The sequence below is a fragment of the Equus przewalskii genome, chromosome 7 (genome assembly GCF_037783145.1).
Source record: "Equus przewalskii isolate Varuska chromosome 7, EquPr2, whole genome shotgun sequence".
Taxonomy (NCBI): Eukaryota; Metazoa; Chordata; class Mammalia; order Perissodactyla; family Equidae; genus Equus; species Equus przewalskii.
The window spans coordinates 33,452,130-33,473,845 of NC_091837.1; the positions used below are offsets into that span (position 1 = coordinate 33,452,130).

The window sequence follows — 21,716 nt, forward strand, 5'->3', positions numbered from 1 at the left end:
GGGCACAGAGCCGAGCAAACTGATTTTGTCTAGTTGAGGTAGGGGGTGAGCTTGGCTGTCCAGGCTTGAGAGCAGTTCAGGACTGGAAGTCTGGAGGTCGGGCAGGTGGGAAATCTTGGCTGTCACAGCGAGAAGGAAGGTAAGGTTCCGATGCCCAAACAGGGTAGGGCTGGAGGTTGGTCAGGTGGCGGGGGAGGGTAAGAGGGAAACCAAAGGGTTGTTTCTGCCCAGCTCCTGATCAGGAGGGAGGAGCCGGGACTGTAACAGGGGTGAGACTGAGGCCTGGGTACAAGTAGGTTTGATGGCAACATTTTCCAAACCAAAAATCAGAACATGCGATAAATACAAATGAGTGTATCTGGACAATAATACCAACTATTTGAAATGGGAATGATTCAAGAAAATGTACCATATGTGGTCACTATTGTTACAGAAATGATAGCTGGAGTTGGCCTAAAGTGATAGTCTTTTCTTTCTCTTAGTTTCTGTCATCTTTTCCTCTTGCTTATCCTGAATACTGAATTGCAATACATTTTTATTACGTTTTTTGTCTTTAGAGCAGGTGAATTGATCTTCTTGAAATGCTGATTAAATTATTGGTTGTCAATAGCCCTTGATGGATTTTTTTTTTTTACTACTGCTTAAAATTTCCCCCCTTGCTCTAAGATCTCCTTACAAGACAGTTTAAATTCCCTTTTATTATTTCCCAAGATGAAGAGAATTTCTGCTTTGCATGGGGATTCCTCAACGGCTTAAGGAATTTTTCTCACTTCTTCCGTTATTCTTATAACGTCTAAACGAACAGGACTCGCAAAGACGTTGTCTTCATTGAATCCTTCCACCTAGCAGAAGAATACCCATGTTACCAGTCCCTTGAGTTTCCCTGTCCGTTTTTATTTTCAGGGAGTGCTGGCTGTCAGGGGTAGGGCACACAGTTGAGAGGAGGTGGAATGTGGGTCAGCCACAAAGAAGTATACTTACTTTACTATATATCTTATAAGGTACTGTCCCTGTCATTGTGCCGTTTTCTCAAACCTATTGTAAAATGGGCTACCCATAAGTGTGAATTATATAGCAGTATACCATTGTCTCTGACATAATCTGCCTTCAAATGTATAGACAACAGTAGTGTTACATTTTACAAAATTTTTGCTGCGGCGCACTCGCCGGCTTTCACACGTGTCTCCCACGGGCACACGCAGGAAGGGGGCTTCTGCTTCCACTCACGCACTTCCCACATTCTGTGTGCGAGCAGCGCTCTTCCAGGAGCCAGCTTATGTGCTGTCCTGAGGACAGGTCAGCTTCGGGCAAATAAAATGGTACACAGTTACCTTAGTGAAAGAAAAAAGCCAATAAACCTCCAACTTTCTTTTAGCTAATGAGTTTTTACCACTATAATGTGTAATATTTCTCCCTTTTCCCCCTATTTTTTTTAGTAAACAAACAGGGACCCACCTGTGAGCCATTGGAAGGAGCTGTGTATTTAGCTCAATGTGCTTATTATTCTTAATTCCCCTCGGCCATGCTCTGAAGCCTGCCTTCTTTTACGTGAATTTTAAAAACATGTTCAAAGATATTTTAAAAACTGCCATATGCTTATATCGATTGACATGTTTAAAACGTGGCATCTGGCTGTAGAGAACAAGGGAGCTGGCGTCGTGAGCCGTAGCACAGCTGAAGTGGTGGAGGAGTTCCATAGAGACGCGTCAGAGCTTAGTAGTCGAATAGCTGAAGCTTGGGTTCAAATCTCAGCTCTGCCAATTACTGGCTGTGCGACCTTGGGCAAATTATTTAATCTCTCTGTGCCTCAGTTTCTTCTTTAATGAAACTGTGGTAATAGGAGCTACCTTATTGGTTTATGAAGTTAAATTAGTTAATATTTATAAAGTAATGAGAACAGTGCCTAGTTCACAGGAGGTATAAAATAAATGTTAAGTAAAATTCTTCCTATAAGTAGCAATAAAAATATTTTTGGTGGAATTTCAGCTGTGCATTTCTTTGGATAAGTATTAATTAACTACATTATCATGTGGATCCTTATTATGAAAAACTCTGGATCTTATTTTTGGACCTGGTCAATCAGAGTGGTGAAAATAACTAAACCCATTTGGGCAGAAAAGCCCCGCATATTCGCCAGGTCAGGTCTCAGACAGGGCCTGAGTGCTGCAGACCCTCGTTGCCTGAGGTTTCTGAGAGTTCCTGGGAGAACTCTGAATGAGCGGCAGCGGGACGAGAACGTTTCATTTCTGCTTTTGTGACTCAAAGCGAATCGAGGCATCAAGCTGTACTTCCCCGGACGTTACGTGCTGTTGTTGGCACGTGTGTACACGGGGTGGGGAGGTGGATACAAGAAAAACTATTTCTGAAGAATAGCAGAGACGTACCATGTGCGCTTTTCTCAGCTCTGCTGTTTTCAGTTAGCAGTACATGCTGGAGCTCTCTCCATGGTAGCATGTAGAGGTGTTCCTCCTTCCTTCTTGTAGCCACATGGCCCTCCGTTGTGGTCTCAATTGGTCTGCTACTGATGGACACTTGGGCTGTTCCTGTCTGTTGCTATTACAAATAGTGATGTAAATAATAGTCTTCTGCATTTATCTTTTCATTCCTTTGCCAGTGTATCTTTGGTTAGATTGTTAGACGTCAAGTTGCTGGGTTAGAAGATAAATGCATATGTAGTTTTGCTAGAAATTGCCAAACTCTCCTCCATAAGGGTGGTACCATTTTGAATTCTCACCAGCAATATCTGAATGCTTGTTCCCCCAAGGTCTTGTCAACACGTTTCAGGGTTTTTTATTGTTGTCAGCCTATTAGGTGAGAAATATCTGACCACAGTTTAATTTGCATTTCTCTTATTATGAGTGAGGTCGAGCCTCTTTTTATATTGTTAAAAACTATTTGCATTTCTTTCTGTGATTTATCTGTTAATATCTTTAGCTCATTTTTCAATAAGGTGTTGTCTTATTTCTTCTCTGTGTTTAGAAACTCTTTTTATATTTAGAATATTGTCTTTTTTTCTGTGATAGAAATGGCAAATATTTTTCTTTCCATTTGTCATTTGCCCTTTCACTTCACCCATGGTACCTTTCCTGTGTAAAAGTTTTTATTTTTAAGGTTTTTTGTAATCAGATTTATCAATTTTCTTCTCTTATTCCTTCTGAATTTTGAATTCTAATTAGGAAAGTTTTTAACACTACCAAGTTATAAAGAAATTCACCCCTGTTTTTTTCAAGTACTTGTGTGGCTTAATTCTTTACATTTAATCTCTCATCCTTTTGGAATTTATCCTAAACTGTAAGCCAGGCTCTGTGCTTTGGGCTGGCTTTTGGGGAGTGGCAAGGGTGGATTGAGGTGGGGATTTGGGGGCAATGAAATACAAAGTTGTGTAAGATAACATCTCTGCATCAAAGTGCTATTACCAGAAGCAGAATCAAAACAACTCTTAAGAAGCCTTGAATAAATGGATACTGTGAGTCTGTATGGTAAGATAATGAAGAATTCACTTCTCTCCAAATGGATTTATTGATTTCCTTGAGGACACGAAGATATTCTTAAAACAGAATGAGCTAAATTCTGACAAATACATTTGTAGAATAAGATGATGCAAAAGAGTTTTATTTCATGGGATAGTCAAGAAAAGAATCTCCAGTTAAATGACACTAGAGCTGAGTTTTAAAGGATGAGTAAGAATTCAACAGAGTGAAGGTAAAGAAGGAGGGTATTCTTAGCAAAGGGAGCATTTGCATGGCATGGAAACACTTGCCACGTTCTTGAAAAAGTGGAAGAGTTCCCTTGAGTGGGTCACCCACCATCTATGTGTTGTGAGGAAGAAGAGATGGTAGAGAGGGCTCAGTGATCCTGCTAGACCAAAGGTCAGGAAATGTTTTCTTAAAGGGCCAGATTGTAGTACTTTAGGCTTGCAGACCATATGATCTCTGTCACAATTACTCAGTTCTCCTGTTGTAGCATAAAAGCAGCCATAGACAATATGTAAACAAATGAGTGCAGCTGTGTTCCAATAGAATTTTATTAACAAAACCAGGTGGCAGTTTGGATTTAGACCATGTGCCATGGTTTTCCTTTCCCTGGATTAAAAATTTGGGATCAGACGGGGCTGGCCCCGTGGCCGAGTGGTTAAGTTCGCGTGCTCTGCTGCAGGTGGCCCAGTGTTTCGGTGGTTTGGATCCTGGGCATAGACATGGCACTGCTCATCGAACCACCCTGGGGCGGTGTGCCACATGCCACGGCTAGAAGGACCCACAACGAAGAATATACAACTATGTACTGGGGGCTTTGGGGAGAAAAAGGAAAAAAATACAATCTTTAAAAACAAAATTGGGATAACAGAGCAAAAGTGGGGATCTGGGGTGTTGGAAACACAGCAAGGCCTAGGAAGTATAGGAAAGAAAGTCAAAGCAACATCATTGTCTCCTTATTTTAGCATCCTCAAAGAGCTAAGACATAGTGTGGCTGCTATCACTATGTAATTTTACAGAAATGGTATGTAAATTTTAGACTGGAATCCTCTTGACCTTCTGTGGTGAAAAACATGAGTTGTGGGAAGCAGAAAAGAACGATGATCTCATTTTGCCTTGCCCAACTGGGAGCAGTAAAAGCTGTCTTCCAGAAACTTGGGCAATCTTAATCCAGTTACAAGCAAGTACCACCCTGTGCCAGAAGTCTCTCAAAGTGAGGAATTTTGATGTTGGAAATCAGCCTCAGTGTGGTAATTAGCCTGGGGTATCATTTTGATGTTAAACTTACAGAAAGCTTAAAGGCTATTCAACCATTATATAAAAGTGTGATGAATTAGATCTGAGAGTAAAAGGGAAAACCTCTTGCTGAATTGAATGGAATGTCTAAATTGGGTCTGAAGGTGGATTAGATGGGCTCTAAATATTCCTCAGACTGACAGATTCCACAAATATAGGCAGCCTAATAACAGAGCCTATCAGAATGTTTGTTTTTGACCAGCTGTCAAATAATGGAGAAGTTCAATTGTGTAAACACATCTTGATTTTGGTAACAGTACAAATAACGATTCATTGTCTATTTCAAATAATCTATCAGTCTGAGTACAAATCTTATTAAGTCACAGGGTGATGACTATTCAAAAATTCTTATAATCTTAAAGATGAAAAAAATTTGACTGTACACTTCTGAAGGAAAAATCTAAGAATTATTAAAGTGAAAATGGCAACTTTCAACAAGGAGCCAGTGATATTTCCATAATTATTGGTTTACATAAGTGTTTAAGTCAGTCATTATATAATTACTTTCTGATTTTTAGAATTCACTAGAGAGACTGAAGATAGTTATTGAGCAGGATAGTTATTGAGAATGTTAGCTGGAAGCAAATTACCTTTCAACAGAGTTTCATGTTAATATGTAGTGAAATTCTCCAGTGTATCTCCACACATTATGATATGTGCTTTTTCTTTTTTAAAGATTTTATTTTTTCCTTTTTCTCCCCAAAGCCCCCCAGTACATAGTTGTATATTCTTCGTTGTGGGTCCTTCTAGTTGTGGCATGTGGGACGCTGCCTCAGCGTGGTCTGATGAGCAGTGCCATGTCCGCGCCCAGGATTCGAACCACCGAAACACTGGGCCGCCTGCAGCGGAGCGTGCAAACTTAACCACTCGGCCACGGGGCCAGCCCCAGGATATGTGCTTTTTGAAATACAGAGATAAGTAACTTAGTCATTCACATCATTTCTTTTTCCTTGTTTGTTTAATGTGTCAGGAAAGAAGCAGGCATGAAACATGTTTTCCCTTTTTCCCATTTATTGCTTACTTTGCCTCCTGGGCTCTAGTGTCTTTTTCTCTCTTCACTATACTCAACAAATAAGGGTTTTCCGTGAGATAAGATAGATTTAGGCTCCTCAGTGATCAGTGGTCTGTGACCTAGATAAAGGCCTTGACAGTGATCTCTTGCTTCAACGATCTGTTATTTTTGAAAGTCTGGATTTCACTTCCTGGGTTTCCACCTAAAGATTTGTGGTAATGGGAGGTAGGGCTGGTGGAGCTCAGATCCAAGCAAAGGGACAGAAAGCGATTATGAGTTAAACATGGACTACGTCCTTGGCACTATGTTAAACTCTTTTCATGTATGATTTCATTTAAGGAGGTCACAGTCTTGAAGAAATCAGAGGAATCATATTAAGATGTGTCTGATAAAGCCATAAAGATTGTTTTCTCCTCTTGTAAAATGTTGACTCTGTATCTTGTTTCATTCCAAAAAATTACTAAGGAGTTTATAAATATAATAAATGATCATTTCATTCCTCTGCGCAGGGCTTCAGCTACATTCTCCTCCTCTCCCGATGCCCCCACCATAAGCTAACAACCTAACAAAATGTGCATACTTAAGAATTTCTTTATATTACTTCAAAAGATAGCATGTGAAAGGAGATGAGATGAGGCAGGACACATAAGCAGTGTCCAAGCCATGTGGGAGGGGAGATGCATGCGCTATGCCAGTGAACTTTAGGACCAATGGAAGGGTCTTTCTCAGGAGAGTGGCATGTTCTGATTTGTCTTTTAGATGTGTGTTATTCTGGGAGCAATGCGGGGCATGGATTTTGGGAGCCAGGGCTGGTGGCCAGGTAAAGTGGTGTGAAGACTCCTGCAATGTCCACATAAGGAATGGTGAGAACTGCACTGGTCGAAAGGATGGAGCCAGAGGGATAGATCTGAGAATGATTCAGCCATTATTGTGTGTGAGGTACAGGAAGAGGGAAGAGCCAAAATATCCCTTAGGTTTCTGGCTTGGATGACTAAGCGGATGATAGTGCCCTTAACTGAAACAAAGAACATTCCTGATTTACGCAACAAAGCAGCATTTTCAGCTTTCAAAGTTGGACATGAAGATTAATCTTATACAGAGCAGCACTGTCCAATATAAACATAATGCAAGTCCCAAATCTGATCCACATATGTAATTTTCAGTTTTCTGGAAACCACATTAAGTAAAAAGAAACAAGTGAAATTAATTTTAATAACATTTTATTTAACCCAATATATTCAAGGTATAATGATTTAAACTTGTAACCAATAAAAATTATTAACGAGCATTTTACATTTTATTTTCATACGAAGTCTTCAAAATCTGGTGTGTGTTTTGTGCTTACAGAACATCCCAGGCTACCCTCGTCACAAGTCACATTCTCAGCAGCCACAGGTAGCTGGTGGCTACCACAGTGGCCAAGGCACCTGTAGAGCATCCTGATATACTTAGATCAAAACGTTCTTTTTGATAAAAGAATTATATAGCTCCTGGAAATTGACTAATCAAATAGTCAAGAGAAATACGCAAGGACGGCTCAGAAAGGAGCCGTTCAGCTTAACAAGAGAATAGCGTATGAGGAGATGTGACTTCTACTTTGGGTTTTAATACTGAAAGTTGTGTGATCTTTGGTAAGGGAATTTTTCTGCACCGGGGTGATCCAAGGTCAGGACTCTTTGTGCACTTTACTTTTACTGTCCGTAAGTCAGTGAACCGACTACTTCGCGCAGCGGCCGTGGTTCTAATAGCAGCAGTGGTAGTGACGACGGCAAACCTGCTGCTGCGTGCCAGGCACCATTTTAAAGGCTTGACACGTATTAGCTAATCTAATTATCACAACAGGCCTGTGCAGTAGATTCTATCATCATATTCATTTCACAGATGGGAAACTGAAGTACAGAGAGGTCATCTAAACAGATAATAGAGCAGATCGCTTGCAGATTTGGGTTTAAAATACAGGTGATCTGGTTCTCAGGACCATGCCTTTAACCACTGCTTTCTTAAAAAGTAGAAAAAAATAAAGCAAAATTAAGGCTGTTAATATCTTTCAAACATCGCAAACTTAAATCTTTTTCAAACTCATAAAAATAATTTCAAAGCCAATTAGCCAAAATAGTGAATACATTTTGAGTCGGCTTCATCAGCACAGATAATGCAGTGTGTCCATACTTGTCCTTGAAAGCCACTTTTAATTGTGAGGAAAACAGAAAGGTAATCACTGCCCTGTCTTTCCTTGTAGCAGCCCCTAAGATAGGCTCCTTTCGACACTATCGAAAACAACAAAGGGCCAATAAGCAGAAAGCTGAAATTGGATATTTCTCACTAAAAAGAGATAACTATCTTCTCTAAGAGTAAAACCAAAACTAACAATGAAATGAAAACTGGAGGGAATCCCCCAGTGCCCTATGTGAGAGTGAGGCTCAAGCAGGCGTGGGCTGACAAATGTTTACAACTGTCTCTCTGGAAACAAATGTCTGTGTTCTCTATATAAGCTTATTATAAATTTTATATATAGGATGTGTACTACACAATTTACAAATAATAATAAATATATCTTTTACTCTCAACTCCGTACAGCAACCTGATTCTCATAAAATACTTTTGGTGGTTTTTTTGCTGAACCCTTGCCTCTGTTGGTTACCTCTGGTGGCAATTGATGAATGAGTGGAGTTCAGACATGAGTGTTGTTGATATTTGTGTGTATGTTAACCAGGGAGACAACAGTGAAACAATCAAGACATGTGTCAGAATGTCTCTCTCTCGCAGCGACATGAGTCACTTCTTTGCTGAATCAGAACATAGTTTTTGAATAATGGAAGAATATTTCCTCATTTATTTGTGTCATTTGCAGTGCAAATGCTACAGACACAACAATACTTTCTCCTTCACTTTTTAAAGTCTAGACAGCCAACAAAACAACCCAGCCCTCATTTGTCGTAGTTTGCTGATCTCCTTGGTGTAAATACTCCCATCAAGGCCAGTTTTAGGCTCCTGACACCATGTCACTGGACGCAGAGTTGGGAAGAGATCCACAACAGTACATTGTTATATTGTATTTTCACTCTACAGGAACAACACATGTAAATAGCCTCAAAGGCATAAAAAATAGTACAATGCAGTAAAATAATTAGAAAGTGTTTCTTACCTTCGTCTTAGATGATTTATTTAATTGTAAGTTTATATAATTTAATTTTAGTAACAGCTGTGTCTAACAACTACCTTACAAAAATTTCTAAAAATTTAATAACTGGCTCTTATGAGCCAGTACAAATCACTCCAGCACGTGACTGGCGAGAGCGGTGACTTACGTGTCATATGTTGACTTAGAAGAAGTGCACAGAGGAAATCACACCCCCCAGCCTAGATACACAGGAGATTCAAAGCCACCATGAGAATGTACGACTTGGAAAGATGATAGGGAACAGGAGCTGCAGAAGCACAAATAAGTATAGCTCATTTAGCATACTTATTAAAAAAAAAGTCTGTGCCACTCTTCACCAGAATCTTGACTTTAATAACCAGTCAGGATCCATGCAGAGGGGGATATTTAACTTAGATTTTTATGGAAACATCAAAAGCATTTGTCGAGAATGACTAAACCCACACTCTGTAATAAGATCTCTATGATTTAGAACTTGTAAAGGTAACTATAGAGGCAGCGGTGTGTTTTTATACAGGTGTCTGGTTCTTCTTGGCTGAGGAATTGATGACAGTGCGCTATCTATTGTGATTGAATGGCCTCACTGGCCCCAGCCACCTCTTCGGCTACATGCCCCAAACTGCTGCTATAAATCAGAATCTCCTCTGTGCTGAGATGTCTGCTTCTGGCTTCAAAGTCTTGGGTACAAAGTCAAGGCACTTCTTAAACATTTACCAAAATCCTCTCTGAGCTGTGAGCCTTGTCTTGTCTGTCTTATGGGTGGACCCGCAGGTCTACAAGTCATTGAGCCTTTCCTGAGGGCGCTCTGTGTGAACATCTCTGTGCTGGGGATCTCACTGGGGAGTGAGCATTCTTTGACATCGCATCTGGGTTTGCCCAGTGTCTGGTGTTAAAGTCTTTTGGAGGAAAAAATCCCTTCTTACCTGAAGTCTGTTCTAAAGACAGAGCCTCCATTGTTGGGACCTTCCCTGGGCCACCTCCCTGGCACGTAAAATATAAATACCGAGTAGCATGTTAGTTGTGATGTCATGTGCGTTTTTACTGCAGTCAAACAAGTTTGCCACAGTGAATCAGACCTCAGAGTCATCCAACTCATTTTTAATTTTTTTGGAGCGTCACTGGGTGATAGCTTATGATGATTTTACTATTTTTTAAAAAACGGAAAGCCTTCAGTTTGTTCCCTGTCAACATTTGCATTTCTTGACTAGTGTATGATCTTAGTATATCTCTTCAGAAAGCATCTTCCTCACTTGGTGATTATTTAGATTGTCCTTTACTGGGCTTTCATCCAGCTCTATTATGTTTTTCTCAGTTGGCATCATATTTCTGCAGTAGAATATTAGCTCTTCTGGCCCTTGTCTTTATCTAGTCTCACTTTAGCCCCCATAAGCCCAATTTATAAGCATAAAATGTTTCTATTCATAAAACGTCAAGACCAGTCAGCCGCAAAATTATACGGCAGAAAACTCCTGGCTTCAGTGCCTCACCTTATAACACCCTAGATTAGAAACTTCTTCAGGCAGGAATTACATCTTACCCATCTTCACACACTGGGTTTACAACAACAGTCAGAAGTCAGATGTACAAAAAGAGTACCTTTATTCATCTATGCTTGGACTCAAGCTAGCTGTAGTCTGCCACTTCAAAGGCACTCAGAGTCTTCTGATTTCAAGAAGTCTTTTCCAGGAAATCACCAAATTCAGGATTTAAGCTCAGTCACTCAAAGCTCCAACTCCCCATCATTCTTGTTTTCTGTGGTGGGTTTTTATCTTCTGCTTGAAGAAGATAAATATCCTGGTATTTGTCTGGGCACAAGAGACATTATGTAACATTGTGAGGCTGGTGCTGCCCTCCAGACTTTGCTCACCTGCTCTAGTCTTTGGTGCGGGGTGGCTGTCCACGTCGTCCCCACTGCTGGTGGAGCCCCTTATTTACTCTGTCGGCACGGGCGGTGCTCTTCAGGAGCTCCGATTCTTCCCCCTGCTTATTTGGACGCTACTCAGATCTCACTGGCCCTGAGGACCTCCTATGGCCTGGCTAGACCTACTACTCTTTGACTCCCCAGCTTGGGCTGTCAACTCTGAGCCTCTCCGCCACAAGGTCATTTCATCTCAGCTACAGGGATCCCTCTGAGAGCTTGCCAGTTGGTTCTCTCTGGGAACATGGGAAATTGTTGATCCCGTGCTTGCCTTCCATGAAGGTTTCTGGGAGACGTAGGTCATTTTAGGTTCTCTGCAGGACTGTGTCATCCCAGAGTTTCAGCTGGGAATGCACATAAGCTTCTCTGTCCTCCAGTACTCAAGTCCACCACCCATGCTTCCTTGCATCCCAGAGATTTAACCAGGAGGTGGCAGACTTGATAGCCCCTCTTTCCCTCAGAGAGACCCACTCGAGGATAATTCTCGTCTCCTTTGCTGTCTCTCCCAAGCTCTGAGAGTTTTCAAGTCCCCTCTGTGTAGAAGTAATGCTGCCCTTCTCTTTACTTTACTGTCTGCAGCCTTACTTGTCATAGTTTAAAAATCTCCACACTCAGTCTTCCAAATTTTGGTTTTGATATTAATGGGAAGTTTTTAGAACTGAGGAAACTCAACTGCCAAGCTCTAGTCATGGAAAGCCTAGTTTTCTTAACTAATATATCTGGAATGTCCTTCAAGAGCCAATCTCGAAAGTGAAAATCTGAACTTTAAAGCTTTGGCCGTTTCTCCATTCCAGCTATAACAACATCTGAGTTTTTACATCTGCAAATGTACAATGTGACTACAGGGCTGTTACCATCTGCGACTTCCTCTAAAAAGAGGAAGGACTTGAAAGTCACAGGAGAGGGATGCCAATGGGCCTCGAAACTACAGTATAGGATGCCATGTACATGCTACCCCTGGAGCTGTGTCTGCATGCAGCCCTGTCGGAATGGCTTTGAGGACAGGAGTGTAAGGCGAAATTAAACAATAGCTGTAATAATAAAACTTGTGTTGGAGGGAGAGGACAGTCCTGATCTCTGCTCTGTCACCTGCTGGCCACGAGACCTTACCTCACTTCTGTCTGTTCACGATCCCTTCCTCTGGAGAATCCACACGAAAGCAGCTGTAATATCTGGCTGAATAGGAAGAATATCACAATGAGAAACACAAAAAAGAAAGCATATGAATAAATTTCATAATGTTGTTTCACTACAATTGTATTCTCAGAACCCAGAATGGTGTCTGGCATATGTGCTTTCAAGAAATGTATAACACATTTCTTGTTATCAACATCACAAACTTATGTTTAAAAAGTGAATCAAGGAGCAAATAGATACATGAATGAACAGAACACCTCACCAACCCCTGATACTGTAGTTTATAGTTAGGGAGCTAGTTGGGGTGCTTTTTCCATTTAGCACAGTCAAGCGACTCCCCCAGGGACAGCCTCAGCACTGAGCACGTTCTCGTCCCCAGGGGGACCCGGAGGAGCAAACTAGCCAAAAGGAGGGAAGTGGCTCATTTGTCCTGTGTCTGCAGAGAACAGATCCAAGTAAGAGTGGGGAAGCTGCAGGGAAAAAAATCATAAAAAAAGCAGACTCTAAATGACAGCAGTTCCCCGAAGGTAAATTGCTACTAATCAAATTACCTTTAGAATTATGTTTCATTTCGATCCAATCTGTGATTTGTAGATAACAGGAATTCATCCAATTTAGGAAATGTTCTCCTTTCCCACCATTAGTAGTTGAAATGAACTCAGAACAAAGGGATTCCAAATCCTTTGAAGCCTGTGGTTAAGGGATAATAATTCTTTCTCAAGTATCTCATCATCTTAGGCCTCTTTTCAGTCACTTTGAGACGATTTTTTAAGAACAGCCAAGCCTCAAGTGACCGATTATTCCTACATGTGCTGGCAACAGGGACAGACACAATCAAGTCATCAGGTCTAAACTGGTTCATTCTTTCTCCGGAGAAGGAACAAAACTGTTCCCCGTCTTTAGGGAACAGACATCATGATTCTTAGAACCAGCTTCCATCCCAGATCCTCAAAGCTGTCTGCAAACGTAAACTCGTTTGTCCAGGCACCACGCGCCGCTCCGAACGAGGGAAATGGGATAAAGCTGGGAAATAATTACACACATGGCAATCAGCACCATTCGCTGCGAGCTTACTCTGATGGTGTATATTTACTCCTCACCCTGGAGGTTCAGAGGTGTTGAGTTACTCGCCCAGGTTCACAGTATTAGTCTGGGAGATTAAGAGGCAGCCTGGTGTAGTTGCTAAGATCCTGGACCCTGGTGCCAGATTACCCATGTTAAATCCCACCTACACTCCTTTCTAGGTCTGTGGCCTAGGATGAGTTAACCTCTCTGGCCTCCCATTTCCCCTCTGCAATGTGGAAAGAATGATAATAATGCTACCCACCTCATGGGGTTGTTGTGAGAATTAAGTGAGTCAAGTGCTTAGAACAACATGTGACACCTGGTAAATGCCATGTGATTGCTGGCTATTGTTATTATTCTGCAGTTGCAAATAACAAGAACCCAACTCACACTAGCTGAAGCAGCAAAAGAAGCAGCGGTAGTCCTTGCTTCAGACACGCCTAGAGAGAGATTCAAATGATGCTTTCAGCAGGCTCCCCAGCATCTCAGCTTGCTTCGCTTTGGCTTCAAGATGCATCATGCAAGCTTCATGGTAGCAAGATGGCTGCTTGCAGCTTCAGGGCTCCACTACCCTTACTGAGAAAGACAAGTTTTTGTGATGAAGATATGGCAGAGGTCCCAGTGAAGTGGCCCGGCTTTGGTCAAATACTCATTCCTGCACCCAGACCCGAGTCATGTGACAAGCACTGAGGCAGGAGGCTGGGTGTGGCCAATCCAAACCACATGGCCTAAGGAGGGTTCCTGTGCAAAGGCACTCAGTGGAGGCCCCAGAGGAAGGGAGCAGGAGAAAGTATAAATAAATGTTATATACGTATATAGTCTCATGGCCAGCAGGTGACCTACAGAGATCAGGACTGTCCTCTCCCTCTAGCTCGTCTTATTACTACAGCTATTGTTTAATTTCGCCTTACACTCCCGTCCTCAAAGCCATTCCGACAGGGCTGCATGCACAGCCCCAGGGGCATAATTGACTCAGTGTCCTGTTCTCTAGTTCTGAGGCCCATGGGCATCCCTCTCCCATGACGTTCAAGTCCTCCTACTTTTTTTGAGAAAGCACCCTGTAGTTTCATTTTACACTTGCAGATGTAGAAACTGAGACCTGAGCAGAAGAGGGACTGAGAAGGAGTGGACTCCTTATTCATGAACTCATCGTTTAAGCCTACTTTGTATAGATGCTATGTGAGTGTGCTAACAGTGCCGTGCGTAAGCCTTCCTCCGCAGGGCCTGCCAATATTCCGGCCCGTTGACGCCAAGGCATTCAGGGTTACTGAAACTTTTTTGAGCTGGATAATTATCAGTAATAACTAGACACATCACTGATTAATGTTTCAACTGACAAGCATTGATTTCCTGCTATCTACCTACGCCCGCTCAGTTTCAAAGCGTAGCTCTGTTAACACAATCGTGATCCTTTTTGTAGAAATATTTATAGTCTTTGGAGTGTACTGAAATATCTTTCTTAGCTAACTAATAATGGTTGAGTTTATTGAATTCCCTTGGAACTTCAAATAGGTATTGTTAACAAAGTAGAAGGTAAAATAACGATTTCTTGAACACATAGCATAATAAAAGGAACACATGTTTGTCGAGCGTTCTGTACACAGCGTTTTACAATTATCCTTTTTAAATCCTGGCCAACAACTCTGTATGGTAGATAATATCATCTTACTTTATAGATGAAAAAAATCAGATGCCAGAGAGATGAAGTAAAGGCTCATAGTCCTACGGCACTAAATGGAAGAGACTGACTTTACTCCTGCGTCTGTCCTGCAAACCCTTCCTTCCTCCTACCACACCACTTTAGCCAGCCATTGCATAAACTTGCTTTAAAAGTATGCTTTCAATTATACATCGCCAGCCCCGGCTGACTCAGTTCAGGTCGTGTAAGTCTTATTGAATGGTGAGTCTGAGCATGTTGAAGGGCTGATTAGCTGATATGGATTTGAACCTCCTAGTCTCATCACAAAAGCACAGATCCATTTGATTTGTAAACTTCAGGAAACAAGACCCTCCTTATTCAGGGCACATCCAAAACTACAAGGCGGGCAAGCGTATTCTTTCTCTGGGTATCTGTTCTTCATCTCACTCTCTGAGAGACGCCTGCCCTTCTCAGCTCTTGGATATCTTTGCCACCCTTGACCCCAGTGTGCTTCTTGGTCAGTGCTTTCAGGCCAGCTCTGCCTCCCTGAGCCTTCACCAAATCTTGCTCTAGTGAACACTGATCATTTGTTGCATCTCAGCAACCACTCCTGCTACCTAAAAGCACCCAGATGTTAATTTAGGGACTTTCCCCCTTATGGTGCCTGATTTGGGGGCCGGCCTTACCATTACAGAAGGCAAGGGGTCCCTGAAAGCCATGTCGGCTAGATCATCTCTTTTAACACCCAGGGACTGCCCAGTGGAAAACAAGCATACGTGAATCTGATGCAATCTTCTGGCATTCTGTATCCTAGGAAGAATGAAGCAAGGATGGGAGAAAAGTTAAAATTGGTTAATTTTATAAGAAGCACCCTGGCGAGACTATTCTGGCAAGTTGTGTTCTCATTCCTCCTCTAAGCCTTGTTCCTCAGCTTTGACCTTCCAGCCTCTGATATGCCCACCATCTTTCTGAAACATTCTTCCTTGTTTCAGAATCAGAAATGTTTCTGTGGTTTGCAACCGGAGACCCCTCACAATAAATCTTCCCTCCTCGCTGGTAGCCCTGCATGCCACATCTCTCCCCAACGTCTCACTGTTGTGTGTTCCCCTCATCACCTCAGCGGGAACCTACTGTGCTCATTGCCTCACGTTCCAGGTCAGGCGGTCTGGACTGCCCAGGCTGACTGTTAACGATCCAGGTAACTGATCTGTAATAATGAGCTGGTGACAGAGAGAGGGGATTCATGGCGTCCTTTTATCAGCTTCCCCTCAGAGGCACTTAGGTAATTCATTAAGCTAAACTTCTTCTCAACAGCTGTTTAAAATCCATCTCGGGGCTGCCCAGTGGCACAGTGGTTAAGTTCGCGCTTGAGAATTTGACTCCTGGGTGCGGACCTACATACCGCTCACTGGCTGTGGTGGCATCCCACAAACAAAAATAGAGGAAGATTGGCATGGGTGTTAGCTCAGGGACAGTCTTCCTCAAGCAAAAAAAGGAAGATTGGCAACAGATGTTAGCTCAGGGCTACTCTCCCTCAAGCAAAAAGAGGAAGATGGGCAACAGGTGTTAGCTCAGGGCCAATCTTCCTCACCAAAAAAATGTTTTAAAAGTTAAAATCCATCTTGGACTTTGTCTTAGGATTCTATTTGGGGCTTAGCATCTGGCCATTTATAATTGGCTTTCTCCTTTCCTGGACTCCAGTGTCCCCTCCTCTGCAGAGGACGCTGGGGAGCACAGGAGAAGGAGGTGAGCAGAGTTGAGTGAAGACTAGGTTGTGCAGAGCCCGGGGGACCATCTGAAAGCACAGGTAGATTCTGGTGCTTGCCTGTTTGACACCTACAGTGGATTTCCCACCTGAATTAAACTCCTCACCTACCGTTCAGACCCCCCACTGCCTCTGTCTCCAGCTTCACCTCCAGCATTCCCTTCTTTCCACCTTATTCTCCAGCAAAGCTGACGTGAAGCTGCCTCCCTGTACGTGCTGCGTTGTTTCTTTTCTTTAGGCCCTTTTCTGCAGTCTATTATCTCTCTCTGGAATGCCCTTCTTCTCATCCCCCAACCGCTGCCCACCCCCAGGCCCAAGCTGGCCAATCGTTATTCATCTTTTAAGCCCCATCTCTAGCATTCCCTCCTCTGGGACGTGCTCTTCCACGACCTCCTACGCCCACCCCCTACCTCTACCCCTCGCAGAGACTGTGCTTTTAAGCCCTTATTCATTTCTATGTTCCTGGAGCTTAGCGTTGTGGGTACTCATGGCCAGGTTCTGGGGATGGATGGCTGGATGGGTGGATGGAGGAGTAAACAAAGCCTTTGTCTAACTGCAAATCCCGGCACTACAGAAAGTATTCTGAAATGCTGGGCTTCACATCCGTGGCTGGTCTGTCCATTTCCCCACGCGTCTGGAGCCTGTTAGCAGTGATTCATTTCCAGTCAGTAATGATTCAATTTATTTGTAGAAGTCACTCAGCTAAGTCGTTCGAGTGACTCAATTACGTCCATCACATGAATAACATGTCTTGACCTGCCTGACAGGCCCTCGTGGTGACATGGTCTGCTTAACCTGATTACCGAATTGACCACAGCGCACAGAACAGTGACTGGAGACAAACAGGCCCTGGTATCTCTTTAAAAATGGATGCTGAGAAAGAAATAGGAAAATCAGAGTAATCTAAAAATTCTGTGTCATCATGAAAGTGCTCAGAAAATAAATGTATAAAATTTAATTAGTGCCAATAAGTTTTGAAAAATATTCAGGGTAGCAATTCAAGATCTATCAGCTGACCCAATGCTGAAGGATTTATACATTACCTTTTAAAGTACTTGTCTCATTAAAGTATTTCCTCTTTAAGATGCAGTTTTGCACTAATCCCCTCTAATTTTACCCAATCTTTCTAGAGGGTTTTGGGGGAAGTGGTAAATATATGTAAAGAGGAGTTTTGACAGAATTAACATATTCCTCTTGGTAGGTAAGAACCGTGCCTTCATTTCCTGCAAGACAGGGCCAGTGACCATGTAACTTCAAACCCTCTCGCTGAGAGAAGAGCGTCAGCGGCTGCAAAGGCTCCTGCAGCTGCAGCTGTCCCCGTTCGGTATTAAACAATTACCCTGGCAGCGGCTCTGCCATATAAGCAGCCAAGGCCACAAGAGGCACTTTGCTCCATGTAGAGGTTTTGCACAAATGCTCTGTTTTCTTGCCTTTGCTGGTGGGGTTGAATACGTTGAACTATCTCCACACTTCCTGATACTTACTGCGGGTCACTTACACTCAGGGGCCAGAGTTTGTGAGACTTTCCCGGGTAAGTTTCATTTTGTGAATTGAGTCTGACTCATCTCTCAGTAAAGGTTATCAAATGCCTTTGGAATTCCTAAGGTCCGGTTGTTTGCTCTTGAAGGTTGAACTCAAATGATGCTTCTAGAGAGGCTGAGGTAGAGGACAGGTGTCAGGGGATAGTAAAAACGAGAGAAGGAAACCAACATCTTTTGAGTGTCTTCAATATGCCTAGCACTGTGATTGGTGTTTTAAGATGCTATCTCATTTTATCTTCCCATCAACTCTTTGAGGAAATTCCCCACTTTTCAAATTAGGAAACTGAAACGGAGAGAGATTAATGTAACACAGAGAGTAAGCAGCACGTTCCTAATTCAAATTCACACTCAGCTCTGCCTGACTGTCTGGCCTCTGGCTCCGCCTCCTCTGTCTGTGGGGTCCTCGTGCACCCATGCTTCACTCACGTCACTGCTTTCTGAGACCTTCTTTACGTGTGGCCGCTGACAACTGTACAAGGCGGAACGAAATACTAATCAACCTTCAACGTGTTCTAAGAGCAATTAATGAACTGCTCTTATATATAATATACATGATCATATATATTATTATATAAATAATAAATATATATATAAATTTTGAACTACCTTAGTATTGTGCACTTAGAATACATGTAACTCCTTCATTTATTACTGTTTTCTTCATCGGTATTATCTGCTAATGATATCTATCTTCCAATAGGCTAAACAGGTTTACAGGAGGCTGCGACAAAGAAACGTAATTCCTACCCATTTCATTACATTGTAAAGGTGGAATATATGTTTAATCTCAGCAAACCTTTTATGAAGGAGAAATATAATATTTATAGGGCCAGGGTTTGAATCCCAGCTTTGCCACACCCTAGCGTGGGTGGCCTTGGGCAAGTTGCTACAGCCAATTTCTCCCACTGTCAGATGAAGATGCTAACAGTAATGCTTACCTCAGAAGGCCACTGTGAGCATTTCATGAGTTGAGGTTCTGACGCCTGGAACAGGACCAGGCACGTGGTAAGTTGTCAACAAATGCAGACTGTCTCAGTTCTTTCACGGGTGAAGAAACAGGTTTGCAGTGCAGTCACTTGTTTGGCCCCGTGTTCTATTGGTGGCAGAGTTGGTGCTGACAGCCAGGCCTCCCGTTCTCAGTCCTGTGCTCGGCGCTGCAGTGACATCAGAGCAGTACAGAGCAGGAAACCAGAATTTTCCCTCCACCGTTGCTCCTACTCTAAATAAACTGAAAATGCTATTTCTGTGCCCTGAATATCCACTGTCCACCATAGGGGCAATTTATCAACCCAGTTTCCAGATGGAGGCTCTTTCCCAGGGTCCCCAGTTACTCTGCTGCCCAGCTAGCTGTCACCGTCTTGTGCTGTCACCCCCTGCCTGGTGGTTCCCAGCATGCCAAAAAAGTTAGCAGACTCTATCAGGTCCACAGTCCCATATCTATACTTCCAAAGTCCAAAAAGCTCTCAGAGCTCAAGGACTTTTCAGAACTCATTTGACTGCAAAACTTGTTCAGATCTGAACCTATTTGGTGACAAAACGCCTGAACTGCCACGAAGCCCTTTATTGTGAGCATTCCTCCCTCGTGTTGTGCATGTTTGTACCGTTCACTGAAGTCCACCAGCGTGTTTATTTACAGAACCCTGCCCAGGCCTCAGGGGGGTCCGCCTCAGTCAGGGGCTCGGCAGGAGAGCTGGGCACTCAGCGCAGGTGAACGAGGAGAGTTGACTAAAGGGACCGTCTGCAAGGTGTGGACGGGCTGAGGGGCCGGCAGGCGCGGTGCAGGAGGGCCAAAGAAGGGTTACTTGATGAACAGAAGCTGCCACTACCCCCAGGTCTGAAGGGCCTGGCAGAGGTCGAGATTCTGGAACCCAGAGAGAGCAGCAAGGGAGATGGCTGCAGTCAGGAGCGGTGGCTTTAGGTAGAAGGAACCAGCCAGCAGCAAACAGCAGAGAAGACGCCTGGGAAATAACACCCAACCTGCCCCCCTGCCCTCTGGCTCCTGCTGGCACCTCTCTTTGGTCACCTCTTACCTGAGCCCAGAGACAAGGGAGCTCACAGATGCAGATCAGAAGGTGAGCCACTGGGCACCAAGCAGGGCAGTGGGGGTGACAAGTGGATCTGGAGGGCAAGAGGCAAACACCCTCCCCGCACATCATATTCTATTATATCCAATATATGCACTCTACCATCTTTCTGAAACCTGAAAACTCAAGAATGCTTAAAGAGTTATATTTTGCTAAGTCAACAGCATTAACACACACGTGAAAAATATTAATACATATATGTGAAACATTTTTTGTAGTTTGCAGTGTCACATAGACTCATGAAACATTTATCATAATTCCTTGGCTCCCCGAAAGGTTGGAACTACTGCACTGACAAGTGCTGGCTCACTCATTGATTCATTTGTTCCTTCATTCAACAAATATTCCTTATTGATTGGCTACGTTGCAAAACTCTACAGGCTCTGGGATATGAAGACAAAACCATGACACCAGCCTTTCTAGTAGCTTAAAATTTAGGAGAAGACGCTAACTTGTTGGAAAATAGTAATACAATCCTGGGTTAGGAAATAGTTTTCTCTGAAAGTTATCTTGCTCCTGGGGGTTGTGCTTTGAGAAGGATTTTGTGGCCACATCTGGGCTCAGTGGAAATAACCCCTATGATCTATTCTGTGTGTGACGTGGGCACGGGAGCGGAGTGCGAGCACGGCGCACAGTTCTGGCTGACTGAGCTTTAACTACACAGCCCAATGAGATTGTTTCTATAACACAGGGAAGAGTAATGTCCACAGCAGGGCAGCAGGTGGTGTTACTCTGAATTAGGAACACCTGAGAAGTCTTTGTGGGGTAGGTACAGGGTTTCTAAGGATTTCCGGATGGAAAATGACAGCCAGGAGCAAAGGCAAAGTCCGAGTGGACAGGCTGGTCAGAGCAGCACAGGGTGGGGAGAGAGAAAGTATTCAGTGATCAAGATAGACGAATGAGAAGCTCTTCCAAGGAGTTTGCACATAATTTTCCAGCAAGTGGGTCACAGCGGAGGCCCTGGAGAAGGCGGAGCCCCACGTTCCAGGAAAATCCCGCTACCAGCACTTGGAAGTGGACGAGGGTTTAAGAGGAAGGTGCTTGAAAGTCATCTAAGTCAAGGGAGGAGCGCCATCACCCAGGCCGGAGAAGGTGATGCGGAACAGAGTCAGCAGCAGTGACACGGAAGGGAGACATTTTGAGAAGGAAACGACAGATTTGAGAATCGACTGGAGGCAGGAGTCACCGTGACTCCAGGGTGTCTAAACTGCGAACACACACACACACACACACAAGAGAAAGAGGAGAGCGGCCATGAGGGGCCACTCTGCAGTGCTGGACGTCTGGAGGCCAAAGTACTTTCAAGGACGTACCCTGCAGGTGTTTAAAATTGTGAGTCTGTAGTTGAGAAAAAGAGAAACGCCACGGAACGATTCCAGGCCCAGAAAAAGTTGCGCCACCTCGGTTCCTTATGGTAACCCCCAAATTCAAAACTGCGAAAATGACACACCTTTAAAAAGCTTGCTGCCAAAACTTATTTGGTGACAAACCTGACCTGAATAAATGTGAGGCTATTAATAGACTCTATTTGTCCCATTAGGGTCAGTTCTTTTTGCTGAGTGAATAATACGTGTGATTACAGGGTGCTGTCCCAACCTGCACCGCATGGAGAGTGCTCCATGTGAA

At 43.3% G+C, this 21,716-nt stretch overlaps 1 long non-coding RNA gene across 1 annotated transcript; it reads right to left on the reverse strand.

Moving 5' to 3' along the window:
- Nucleotides 1–10,523: 10,523 nt before the first annotated feature.
- On the reverse strand, nt 10,524–20,422 carry LOC139084794 (uncharacterized). Its single transcript, XR_011542547.1, has 7 exons — nt 18,945–20,422; nt 17,950–18,121; nt 15,387–15,510; nt 13,452–13,637; nt 12,548–12,686; nt 11,970–12,035; nt 10,524–10,746 (listed from the first exon to the last, which is right to left on the reverse strand). It is a non-coding gene; the product is annotated as an uncharacterized lncRNA (long non-coding RNA).
- Between the last annotated feature and the right edge of the window lie 1,294 nt (nt 20,423–21,716).